The sequence below is a fragment of the Triticum urartu genome, chromosome 5A (genome assembly GCF_056163025.1).
Source record: "Triticum urartu cultivar PI428250 chromosome 5A, HENAU_Tu73, whole genome shotgun sequence".
In the NCBI taxonomy this organism is placed as follows: Eukaryota; Viridiplantae; Streptophyta; class Magnoliopsida; order Poales; family Poaceae; genus Triticum; species Triticum urartu.
Window position 1 is genome coordinate 512,892,214 of NC_141877.1, and position 13,742 is coordinate 512,905,955.

The 13,742-nt window shown below is 48.1% G+C and overlaps 1 long non-coding RNA gene and 1 pseudogene across 1 annotated transcript; both read right to left on the reverse strand.

Annotated features, from left to right (window-relative positions):
• Positions 1–949: 949 nt before the first annotated feature.
• Positions 950–4,426, reverse strand: LOC125510200 (cytochrome b561, DM13 and DOMON domain-containing protein At5g54830 pseudogene; annotated as a pseudogene).
• A 5,521-nt stretch (positions 4,427–9,947) lies between these two features.
• LOC147972363 (uncharacterized) lies at positions 9,948–13,165 on the reverse strand. Its single transcript, XR_015602500.1, has 3 exons — positions 12,578–13,165; positions 11,092–11,166; positions 9,948–10,196 (listed from the first exon to the last, which is right to left on the reverse strand). It is a non-coding gene; the product is annotated as an uncharacterized LOC147972363 (long non-coding RNA).
• Between the last annotated feature and the right edge of the window lie 577 nt (positions 13,166–13,742).

Below are 13,742 nucleotides of genomic sequence, written 5' to 3' on the forward strand. Positions count from 1 at the left end.
CTGGAGCTCCATTTACAAAACTTACGATGGTGCAATCGATGTCTAAGCGGGCAATCTACAGAATTGTCGGCCTCAGCAACAAGAATAAGAGAAAATTGCTTCTAAACTATATTAACTTCCCATTTCCCTGAATCCCTACTAACTGAGAGAGAAAAGAAGACTCAGATTCTAAGGACAAAGGGACAGATGTAATGCTGCGTATTTTTGTCCCTCTGCCTGGCTACACACCTACTGCTGCTTTCCCTACAAGGTGGTAAACCACCTACCAAAGATCCAGAACTGAATTGGAAATTAGGAATACCTAACTACTAGTAAAACAATAGGCCTAACATGCAGTCTGAAGTCCATGTTACTGAACGCAATATCGTAAGGGCACAGCAGCAAAAGGAGAGATTTCGGTACCTGATTTGGTTTGCTTGGAGCAGGGATGTCCATCTCATCGTCGTAATGGACAATCCCCTCAAGGGTCAACAAACTGAACTCCAAGCATGTTAGCTGCCATTGCAAGGCAAGTAGACAAGTATCTTGTGACAGATCTGCACGTCAGGACCACGAATAACAGAGAGTTCGCTTAACCTTAAGCTAAATGAATTTATGGTAATCTGGTGTGATTGGTTATCAAATAATCACATCTGTTGAGTAGGCTTATCAGGGGGCGATCAGCCTAAGACTGGACCAGCTTCTGTTGGTGCCAAATTGCCAAATCCTATGAGTTCGACATGTATAAAACTGAATCTAGAAATTGAAAAGGGTCAAAAGTAGGACATATAAGAATACAAAGGTAAATAATGTGTGCCGCAAAAAAAACACAAAGGTAAGTAATATGACAATAGTACTCGGTTACTTTATTATGTATATTAACAGCTTCACTTTACTGTATGTCATGGACCGACGTTAAGATTTACTGGGTATGAAACCAAATGCATCATGTGATTATTTTTTGGACATGTAAGAAAGAGCAGTCTTCTCTTTGAAGTATATACCAAAATTGTACAAATATACATACCAGTCACTAAGTTAGAAGATTAGAAAAAAGGAACAAGACCTATGCTCAAAAAGATGAAAAACAGATCACCTATTCTGAAAAACAGAGCACCTATTCTAAGCCATGTGGCAGCATGATAATACCTCTCCTGCAACCAAAGAGGAGGTCCTTCTACCTTGTATCAATAGAGAACCTCAAGTAAAATCCTTCTACCTCTATAAAGAATCTGAACTAAAATCCTATATGTTGATATTTACTACAAATATATAGAAAAAGGTATATTCATCCTTTGAGTGGCTCAAGCTGCACTTCCATCGATCCAGGCGAACCTGAGTCCATTTTACTGTCGAACCTATCGGACTGCAGAAGATCAACTGAATCGTCTTCCTCAGTGTTGCCGAGCACAAATTTGTGCATAAGGCCATCGACGCCATCTCTTCTTCGCTTAACCTTCATGTACTCGAGGTAAGCCACCACCAATACAGCACTCACAACCCATACAACCAATCCACATGTAAGTCCCTTGATCGTCTTGCTGCCGTACCTGTGCCCAAGATGCTGCAACCCAGTGAAGAGTGCCGTGACAGCGGCTACCAGAGCGGTCCTCCCGGTGTAGGTATGCAGATATTCCCAGGTGATCCTGTTTCTTGATAAAATTTCTCCATTCTCCGCTTGGTGTGGTCGGAGATAAGCATTTACCGGCTGCATACAAGTGAATGTAAATGCTATCGCGCCGATTTTAGCATGTGTGGATTTGAAAGAGAAACCCCGGAGCTCGGCCACAGCAAAGAGAACCCCCATGAACATGACAGCCAGGCCTGAGTACTGAAGATATGTGTGAGCCTGGAACCAGAGATCCCCTTTCACATGCTTCAGGTACCGTGCTGCGACGATTCCTCCTGGAAGCAGCAGCCCCCATGCCACAAACATCATGAACCCATGAACGGCGAGCACCGGCCGCAGATCCTCCACCGCCTCCGCCAAGCCGCTGAGAAGAAGGATTCGGACCGGACGGTTGCTAGTGACAGAGTGCATGTTCTTCACACTCAGTCGGCCAGATGACCACTGGGAGCCCATGGCCCAGATGACCTTCAGAGGTGTCGAGGGATCGATGATGTTCTTGCACTCCACCCTTCCACTGCACGAAGGCGTCAATGGACGGGTGAACTCGAATATGATCACGCCGTTCTCCGACCGGCACCTCTTGTAGGTGAGGTTCTCGTGCGTCTCGTGCACGCTCATGCCGTCCTTTCCGTCGATCCAGTACGAGTTGACATGTCCCTTGCCGTTGCTGTCGACCCACCCGACGTAGGCGTAGCTGTTCACCATTGCGCCGCCGAAGCCGATGGCAATGTACCCGCTCTTCTTCTCGCCGCGGGCCGCGATGTTGATGGAGTCGCCGGACAGAGTCCAGAAGAATGTCACCTGCTGATCGTCCAGCAGCACGCTGTTGTTGTACATGTCGCTGAGGCCGCCGTCGACCACCTGAATTTTCCAACCCATCTTGGGGTCGTAGAGGGATTGGTAGTATACTAGGTCCGGCGTGTTGCGGTCAGGCAGCCAGACAAGCTCTGTAGGCGTTGCCGGCACGCCCTCTGCAGTCGGGCTGCCGGCGTAGATTATCTCGGACATGTTCCGGGCCGTGGCGTTACCGCCGACGGCGTCGGACGTGATGTACAGCGGCACGTCGTGCCCGGCCTCGACGGAGAAGGTGACCGGCACGCCGCGCTCCACCTTGAGCAGAGGCGCCTCCTTCTTATTGATGTAGAGCACCTTTTCTGGGTTGGGCGGGTTGGGGTAGTGCAGCGCCGGCCCCGTGGTGACCACCAGCGGGGTCTGCCGCTCCGCCGTGATCCTGCCCTGGTCCTCCTTGTCCTCGGCGTCCAGCGGCCCGGGGCACCCGTTGGTCGCCGCGGACACGTTGAGCGTGAGGAACCCGTACGCGGTGCCCGCCGGCGCGCCGTGGTTGAGCGGCAGGTAGTACGGCCTCAGCAAGTCCGGCTGCCGGAGCAGCCCGATGGCCCAGATCACGGTCATCTCCCTCGTGGCATTGACCGCCACGTCGTACCTCTTGTCGGGCGACGCCAGCGGGCGCGAGAAGCGCACGAAGGAGACGCCGTCGCGGCGGTGGCCGTAGACGAGCCTGGTGTTGTTGACGGACGCGTCGCCGGCGGTGCTGCCGTTGCGGCGGTCGTAGAACGTGTCCGGGCAGACGCCCTCGGCGCCGCCGTCGCCGCGGAGCAGGCACTCGCTGTACTTGGTGACGAAGTAGTCGTCGGCGAACGGGAGGCCCTCCTCGGTGAAGCCCGCGACGGCGACGTCGGCGCCGATCATGGAGACGTTCCTGGCGGGGTCCGCCCAGCCGAACGCCATGTAGTACTCGGACCCGACGGCGGCCTCGAGCCCGACGTCGATGGCGTTGGCCGCCTCGCGGAGCGTCCAGCGCACGCGCAGCCGCGGCGAGAGCTGCGCGCAGGAGGCGAACATGGTGGGCTCCTCGGTGGGGGGCGCGGCGGCGGCGGCGGCGGCGGCTTTGGAGGAGGAGTTGGAGGCGGCGAGGCGGACGAAGCCGAAGAGGGAAGAGGTGAGCGGGTCGAAGGCGGCGAGGACGGGAACGAGCGGCCAGGAGAGGCCCGGGAGGAGGCGGAAGACGAGAGACTCGGAGGCGAAGGTGCGGTTGAGCGGGTCGGGCGCGGCGGGGGAGCCGCGGGAGAGCGCGGCGAGGTCGGCGCCGTCGGCCCGCCACCAGCGCGCGTCGGCGGAGCCGGCCAGGAGGTCCAGCGACGAGACGCGGAAGGAGCAACCGTCCAGCACGGCCACGCGGCCCCGCAGCTGGTGCTGCGACATCCGCAGGTCCGCCACCAGCGCGCGTCGGCGGAGCCGGCCAGGAGGTCCAGCGACGAGACGCGGAAGGAGCAACCGTCCAGCACGGCCACGCGGCCCCGCAGCTGGTGCTGCGACATCCGCAGGTCCGCCACCAGCGCGCGTCGGCGGAGCCGGCCAGGAGGTCCAGCGACGAGACGCGGAAGGAGCAACCGTCCAGCACGGCCACGCGGCCCCGCAGCTGGTGCTGCGACATCCGCAGGTCCGCCACCAGCGCGCGTCGGCGGAGCCGGCCAGGAGGTCCAGCGACGAGACGCGGAAGGAGCAACCGTCCAGCACGGCCACGCGGCCCCGCAGCTGGTGCTGCGACATCCGCAGGTCCGCCTCGTGGCCCGCCAGGCTCGTGTTCCGCCCGCACTCCGCCGCGGAGGAGCGGGAGGGGGCGAGGAGGAGGAGGCAGAGGAGGACGAGCGGCGCCATGGCCGCGCTCGGGGCCCCTCAGGGGGAGGCCGGTGGCATGGGCGCGATCGCGCGGCGCGGTGGGGGCTGCGGCGGGTTCGTCGGGGCGGGAGGAACAGGGCGATCGTGCGGCCTCGGGACGGACGGACGGACGCGGGGTCTGTTTTGTCCGGCGCGCGGCTTTTCTGATGGTTCGCGGCGGGGCCCGTAGCGTGAGTTGGTGCGAACGAACGTGCGTGGGTGCCGATGTTCTTTTGGTTGGGAAAAACTTGTTTTTCGTCATTTTAGTTTTTGCCCACTCTGTTTATGCCACTCTAAAATTTAACATTTCACTTTCGTCACTTTTAACTTTTGACAATATATCAATTTTGACATTCAATGACAAAAGCAAAATTTCCAGAATGACAATTGTGATACATTGAAAAATCTAAGAGTGGCAAAAGTACTAAATGAAAAATTATCGTTTTTGCCACTGAATGACATTTGTGATGTATTGTCAAAAACTAAGAGTAACAAAAGTAAGATGTTAAATTCTAGAGTAGCATAAATAAAGTGGGTAAAAACTAGAATGACAAAAACAAAGTTTTTCCATTTGTTTGGGTGCCAACGAATCTACGTGCACGTCATTGTTCCTTTATATGGGAAGCAACGATGAATCTTCTCAAAGATTTTGTTTGCGCATACTACTCTCTTTTTGAATGATTTGATTTGAAGATTATGGCTAACTATTTTCTCTAAGTGATTTGATTTAAAGATTGCTCACCATGCCTGCCGGCTGCCGCGCCGTTCGATTATGGCTAACTTTGGTGTTGACTAACGAGTCATATTTGCATATCAAATATACTGTTAGAAACTTCATTAGAACTATTTTTTGTAACTTATGTCTCATCCGTACGATATAGTGATACACGTGGATCTTATGAACTAGAAAATGGGAAGTACAAAATTATAGATAACCCTTAGAACTTTGTGCAAAAGGCACTATAATCTATTAAACAAATCATAACTAGGTGAGGATTGGGGCGATGTGCTGCTGTGGGCATGGTCTCTCGGGGGCGCAATGTACGCCGACGCATATTACTCTTGGATGATGTCTTCTCGTGGCAGAGACCGACCAAAGGACCTAATTACAAAGTAAAGCTATCCCTACCAACAGACAGACCTTGAAAACTCTAACCTCACGGACCAGAATGACCAGCAACAATCTATGCCATCAACCATTGACATCGCGTTGACGTCATCCGCAAGATGAGGAGGCTGGAGGGACCTTATTCGTCGACCACCAGCAATGTGCTACTAAAGAACCCTTACCTAAGCTATCTACGGGCCAACATCGAGGTACCAGGGTTCTCCTCCCCACACCACCGAAGAGGTGACAAGAGGAGGGGGGATCCGCACGGTTTAATCCGCAGGAAACTCTCTCCCTTATCGCCTTGAGGATCCGATGAGGGAAGAGAGATGAGATTTCCATGATCAAAACTAGACCTTAACAAGTTATTTATCGTAACTGGTTTGAATTTGTAATCACAGTTTTTTTATTCCAACTACTATTTTATAAACATGAATATGATTTAGCATTGTTTTTATTACACTCTTTTGTGAGTTGCATAGAAAAAAATATCCTTTTTCTTCATAGAAGCGCTTCAAGTTTTTTGGAAAAAAAAAGTTCGCCACTTGTTTTTGACATCAAATGGTTTGGCACATAGGGTGTGTTTGGTTTTGGCCCTAGCCAACCGATCAAACCTTTGCAGGCCTATATTTTGGTTAAGGTTTTACTCGCCCAAATTTTATTCAATATTGACCAAAAGGATGGATTGGAGTTGGATAGAGTCAATGAGAATTGTCGAAATATTGGCAACCATGCATCCAATAGAATAGCAAAAAAGGGGTAAAAATTGTCACCACCCAAACATACATGCGGATCCTATCATGAGAATCCAGGCATACACATCTTCTTTTTTGCGAAAAGGATCATCAAACATAATAAAGATTCATCGGAAGTATAAAGCACCTCAAACATAATAAAAATTATGTTGAGGTCCATGAACCACCAAACGATCATTGCTGGCGCCAGAACGAGCCGTCGAAGTGCCGCTGTCACCACTCCAATATCGAAGCCAGCCTGACCTTGTCAATGACAGCCGGGAAGTCTGCATGCACGTACACCTAAGGACTAGCGCCCCAGAGCCACAGTCGTCGTCATTGAATCCTTAAATTATCTGAAAAATCTGACACCAAATATCTCCGTTGCGTACGCATGGCGGAAAAATCCTAACCTCGCCGCCCCAAGGAGATAGTAGGAGCCTACGCCAGAGCTACGTATAATCCTTCTCAATGAACGGACTTGATGAGGATCGGAGCCCGGAAGATTGACTCGAAGAAGGAGCATCGTCATCTGTACAAATGAGGCCCCTACGAGGACTGAAACCTTATTTATCTACTAGTCGGAGCGGGAGGCGAAGGGAAGGCGAATCCACATGCTTGCCGGCGGAGATCGAGGAGAGAAAGGCTTTCCCAAGTCCCCTTGGAAGAGAGGAAAGGAAAGATTCTGACAAAAGCCTACGTGAAGGGCAAACACATACTTCGTGGGGATGCATGTCAATTACCACTTTCTGTGTTTCCTCTCGTGTTCTGAATATCTGCTTCTGTATTATGTTTTCTCGAAAGAAAAAACGATCTTATTAATTCACAAACTATTCCCAGTCACATGGAGATGACCAGACTAGATTACCTTGGATTCCTCCTTCAACCATTCCTTTTGAGCTGAAATATGCAAGTTTGGCAGGCTATATGGTTGAGTGTGTCAAGTTAACTTTTTGTGAAGTTCGGTGGTAGACTGCTGGTATATAAAATAGAGCCATGCTTGATGTTGGCACGACTCCACTGGTCCCTTTGCAACAGCAGTTTGTTACCTGATGGCGACCCACGATCATCGTGGAACTAACTAACATGCATGCATTGCAGTGCAAGGTAGGTAGATCCCTTGTTTCTTCCGAACAACACAAAGCGTGTGTGAAAGCCATTGCTTCTTGCAGCTAAAGTGCCATGCATGCAATGCATCTTACAGGAAAACGTTAAGATGTCCCCATAGTAGGTAATGTCACATGTTAGTTGGTAAGCATCCAGGCATGCATGTGAAGGTAGTTTCTGGACATCACAGAATTTGTCCAAATCTGCTAGAGGACATACATACCTTTGCCAGGAGAAGAAGATTTTGCATAAACATGGGCAACTAATCATGATGGAATTTGAAGAAGAATGGAGTTAGTTAAAGAATCACAGGTAAGCATTGACAAGGGAAAAAGGTGAAGAAAAGAAAGGGAATTTGAAGAAGAATGGAGTTAGTTAAAGAATCACAAGTAATCATCGTCCGTCTCTCAGCGTCCTCCTCCATCCGATTCGGATTGGAGTGCCCGTGACGTATCCGCGGGGATAAAAAAAACCGTCCGAGCAAGCAGCCATGCGGTGGACGCGGTGCTCCGATGCCCACCCACCGTCGCGCTGTCCGGCGATAAGCTCCTATCCATGGGCAACATCATGGTGGTAGCGTCCCCTCGATGGATTCCTGGAAACGGCCTGACGTAGTTCGCGGTAGACATAGACATAGGGACATCGCAATGAAGATCCCCCACTTCAACTCGCGGCTCCGGTTCCGCATCAGTGGTGGGCTGCGCTCCAGTACGAGGAGTGGTGGCACTTCAATGGGGAGATAGGTACGTGCCTTCGTCAGTTCCTTAGTGTACTTTCACTTTTCACTTGCAGAATTTAATTCGTGATTCCGTGGTAAGTCATTACCAACCAAATTAGGGGGAGTTCTGCTGCTCTAGGCAGCAGTTCAGGAAGCAACAAGCCCCGTCTCTCTGGTGCTCCAGTAATGGATATTGCTGAACTAGCTAAAAGCTTTAGTTGTAACACTTGCTCTGAACTTTACTCCACAAGCATGTTTTCAGAAAATTGACTTGGATTTTTCCCAGCAGTTTCTATACTTATATATACACATATTTTGGGAAATGAATTGCTCTTAGATATTGTTGTGCTCTTTTGAAAAAGCGGGTCTGTGTATAAAACATACAGTGTGGGTTTCATATATATTCTAGGACCTATGATGCCCAGCAAGCATGAACTCATTTAGCTTCCAGCTTTGTTAACGCATTGCTATGCTTTGTACAAAGGTTTGGCGCGGTGCCAGTTTTTTGATAAATTACGCTTCGGCAAGGTTCATATTTAAGTCTTGGTTGGCCAATTGTTGTGCGCCTAACTAAAATCTTTCCTTCAGGATTTTTTTGGAGGTTTAAAAGACTTATATTTCATCATTAATTACATCATTCTCCGTAGAAATGACGGACTGAACTTGGCCAGGGACCCTCCCGTCTAATATAAAATTACCATGAGATCTAGCATAGCTAGCCAGCCCGTGATCTGCTTGGTTGCACTCTCGACGCACCAGGAATGTGCAGCACAACGAATACAATTCCCCTGCTCCCTAATGTCCATGTACACAGTGGACAGTCTTGATCTGCAGGTCCCAGTGAATTGCAGCGCCTCAAATACTGCTGAGCAGTTGGTTTCAAGATTGCCGTGCCAGTTTACCATTCATGTGGACGAGTGAGAGCACAAGAAACAACCTCAACTTCTACTTCCTTGGCAGTGTTCGAGCACTGTCGGAGTTCAGTTCCCAGCGAAAACAACATTTGTTCTTTGGGCTGGAATGCCTATTCGTGTTGCAAGGTACTTCCCATTTTCTATGGGCACATAATTAATCCCTTACAATTTCAATCAATCATGTATTGTTGCGACTCTAATTGGGGCCTCTCATATATACGATGCCTTTGCAAGAACAACTCTGAGTGTTCTATATTGTGAAATCTGAATGTTCAAATTGAGATCCAGAAACTGGAATGGTTCCCCAGTTCTGTCTGGTGCTTGATGCAGCTATCTTCTTAGATACTGAGATAGTTTTTCTTATCTTTTGTGATGCTACAAGCATAATTGCGAGGTGGCGATGTTGATTCTAAGATTCCAATAGTATTTAGAAACTAGCGAATTTATTTTTGGACGCGTCTAGGGAGCGGCTGGCTGCTCCCTAGCGTTCCCGAGTGGCCGCCAGAAAAGGAAAGATTTGGTCCCCACCGATCCTAGAGAAGGAAAGCGCTCCACCAGTAGCAACACAAGCGCTCTAACCCAACAAACCAAGCGCCGTACATGGTCCCCAGGCCATCACATGCCCTCTCGAAGCTCTCACGCCCTCCTGGCCACCAACTTCTTCTCCCCATGCCCCTACCCACCCCCACCTTCTTCCCACTAAACTAGGGGTTCTCAGGTCTGGATCTCCATCGCCAGAGCTGCCATGGCAGATGAATCAAGGTGTAATAACAATTGCTACAAAAAAGAAAGAAAGAGGGAGGACACACATATCAGAAAGTACCAGGCAAAACCAACAAGGGTGAAAAAAAAGTGATCATTTCTGCCTCCTGTTTAGATCCTCCCTCCTTAACTTTCCCTTTCCCCTCTCACCAAAGTTCTCCTTGCAAAAATAGCTTCTTCATAGTTGAAGAGATCAAAAAAAGGGAGATCTGGTACCTGTGCAATTTCAAATGATTTTCGTGCAACTACATAATGGGACTAGCCAACTTTTGCAGCAATGTGTGCAACAAAACGCAGAAAATGTGGAAACATATCGGAGAGAGGACATAGAGAGTCTTATTTCACACATAATGCAGAAGAACCAATGCCTATGTAGCAAAAAAAAGAAAATAAAAGAAAAGTATATTGTAGGTACTATGCAAACATAACTACCAACTAGACAAGAATCTGGTTTGCATGTGCTTTTTTCCTTTGATCTTTCGACATAGTAGTATACGTGACTTTGCAGCTTAGAATTGTGTGCAAAAATCTACAGCAACTCATCCACCCCCACAACCTGTAAAACCTGCATATGATACAAAAAAGAAGCCTGAGAAAAACGGAACCAGCTTTGGCTTGTGTTTGTGCAACTTAACCGGTACAAGTGTGCAAATTGACAACACTCTCAGACCCATCTACTTGTGGGGTTTGAATTTCAGTACTTGGCGTCTTCAACTCATATAAAAGTAGAAGATGCCAACTCATATAATTTCAGATTCATTTTGGTTTTAGCTAAACTTCTGTATGCAGAATTCCAAAACACTTTATGCTGGCTGTTGTGCAACTTCATCATCTATTTTGTGCAACTATAAGTACTCCTGGATGCAATTCATGTTGCAGGTTTCTGCAACTATGTAATGAATTTTTAACTGATGAACATGAATTTAGCGTGTCTGAACACAAAATGAAAAAATAGTGAATTTTAAAAGACTGTAATCTACCAAATAAGTAGTGCAACTAAATTCAAGTGCATCTGCAAACCTAGAAAATCAGATGCATGTGAACATATGAGATGCCAACTACCGAATGGTTTTTGTGCAACTAAAGAAGTTGAAGATGCCAACTCATCTGTCATTGCTGTGCAACTATTTAAAAGGTTCGGGATGCCAACTCCTGATTGGTTCTTGTGCAACTAAAATAGTTGTGGATGCCAACATTGTGGGACTATTTAAAAAGTTGAGACTGCCAACTCCCAAATGGTTCTGGTGCATCTATGAAAGTCGAGGATGCCAACTCGTGTGATATTGTTGTGCAACTATTTGAAAAGTTGAGGATACCAACTCCTAATTGATTCTTGTGCAACTACATGCAGAACTATTATTTATCAATGGTCAAGGAGTTTTGAAAATGAGTAAGCAATAATAAACCATGAAAAAAACATTGTAGGAGGGTGAAAACAAGTCTAGTGCCATTGCTATTACCTTGATGACTGTTGCAGATGATGTACCACCTCCCTGTGGATCTGTCGCTTGCACAGGCAGTCCTTGTCTCCGCCGCTTTACAACGAGAAATTGATTATCAACCTACGGGTTACTGGAGAGTGTAGGACCATCAAAAAAATCAAAGAAAAACGTATATTCAAGAGAGTTGACTTGTGCATTATGTATGGATATGCCAGATCCACATTATGTACAACGCCAAACTGAGAACTAAAAAATATGTGCAGCTACAACTGCTATAGATGCCAAGAAAAAATGTGACTATGAAAAAACAAGAGTAACTTAAGCAAAAAAATTAAACTGCCAACTATGTATGGATGTATTGTGCAACTTCCTCGTGCTCATATCCAACTAGGGATACTACAATGGCCAACTAGTACTACAAAAATAGCCAAATTGGATAAACTAGCACTGAAATTGGACGTCATGCGTCTCTCTTACAGATGCCCTGTTATTTCAAGCACTAGTTATGCACCCTACTACTGACACAAAATCATGTACAGAAAAAACAGAAAAGAAATTGAAATATCAACAATGGCTTGTGTGAATTACCCAAAAACAATGTGTGGTATACAACTTCTACATAATTTAACCACAATCACTAGAGGAATTACATTTAGTTACAACCATGGAAAACGAGAAACAAAATCACGTAGTATACAAAAAAATGCAACAAATTGTCAACACTAGTAGGCGTACCATATAATATAATTGGAAAAATGTCACTGATTATTTGGTTAATAGTGAGAGAAAACCAACTGAGCATCTGTGTGGTATGCAACTTATACTCATTCTCGACACAAGTACAAAAACAATGTGTGCAACTTGACAGCAATGCTAGCCAACTGAGCATACATGTATGTGAAAAAAACACCTAGACTGCCTAAACATGCTTTGTACAATGCAACCGACTACCTAGCTAGACATTCATGTGCAACTACAAAACCTAACAAACCAACTAGGTACTGCTCTGTGTGCACCTTCACCTGATATGTCTAAATAATAGCTAAAATTGGACACCTAAAAGTCTAGGAACCAATAGTAGTTTAAGAACTGAATCTAGCAGAGCTATGCATGCTTAAGTGTGCAACTATGTCCCGTTTCTTCTAAAACTTACATACATCTCTATGCAACTATATATAGTTAAAGAGTGCAAACTACTCCCCCCGTTCCATAATAGTATGTCAAATTATTGCATGTCATTCAATACAAAAAGAGGTAACAAACATAATTGAGGTATTGAACATTCAAGGCAAGCGCGACATGTCAACTAGCCAACTTAGTATCGCCATGTTGCAACTTTCCAATGGTCGTATCCAACTAAGGACGACCATATGTGCAACTACAACTACTGCAGATGCTCATAGAAAATGTGATTAGCAAAAATGTGACTACGACTATTTCTAGATGTGTCTACAAAATGTGACTACAATTACTTCAGGATGAGCAACATGTCAGGGAGGCGCACCAGATGCAGCGGTACCGACCCCCCATTGCTGGATTTGGCACCACCGAGCAGCCTCCTCTCGACGTTGCAGGCTGGGGCGGTGCCCAGGCGAGTGGAGGAGGCCATCAAAGAGCAACCAGGCGGGAGGGAGTGGGCTCAGACGGAGCTAGAGGCGAAGGAGCTCGGCCTGCCTCGGGTAGGGGAAGGAGCTTGGCCTGCCTCGGGCAGAGGAAGGAGAGGATGGCCGCATCTCGTCGAGGATGATGGCCACATCCCGTCGATGCAGAGGCCGCACCCCGTTGACGGTGGCGGGAAACGACGGCGATGGGTTGGGTCCGATTGAGGAGGGACCAGCAGGATGGCTGGGGAGGGTGTTGTGGTGGTGCAACGAGGACCTCAGGGCAGAGCCATGCGTGGTGTCCCTCCCCTCCGCCAATCCGTCGATGGAGCATGGGGGCTCCTGGCGGCCAACTAGTGGGGGGGCTCCTGGTGGTCGGCGTTGAGGGGCGAGGCTGGTGAGCCCCTTCCGATCCAGATCCATGGGGGAGGGTGAGAGAAGAACAGAGAGAAAGAGGCAGTCGGTGGGGATGGGATGACGTGTGGGTGGGTTGTCGACCAGGTGGCACCTGAAGTGGGGATGCACGCGCGCGATAGAAATCGTGTGGTTTCCAGCCGGCCGCTCGTTGTCTCTAGATAGTGCGCGTGCACTTTTTAGTTTTTAGGTTTACTTTTATGCGCGAATTTTATTCTCTAGTTTCTGGCAGTATTCACAATGAGTAGTTTTCTCTGATTTGTGTGGTTTACGGGCACTAAGCATCCTTGGGTGCTCTTTACGTGCTTGTCTCTAGGGGCGTCCTATAATAGCACCAGGTCATAACAGCCAAGCAGTGTCATTTTTTTTGCAAAACGGCGAGCAGTGTGGTTGTTCCTACATTCGTGCCCCGAAGCTCACATCCCGTGACAACGTCTCAACTATCAGACATGGTCTTGCTGTTCTTGCGCTCGCTCGATCGATACTGGTCAGCCTAGCTGGAGCCTCGAGGCACCATCCCGTGCATGTGATAACCATGGTAGTTGTGTGCTATTCCATTTGGGCCAACAACCTGCATGATGAAAAATAAGAATGCAATGGAAGATTACATTGAATGCAAAGCTTGGTATCCAAGGTATACATGATGGCTTAGTG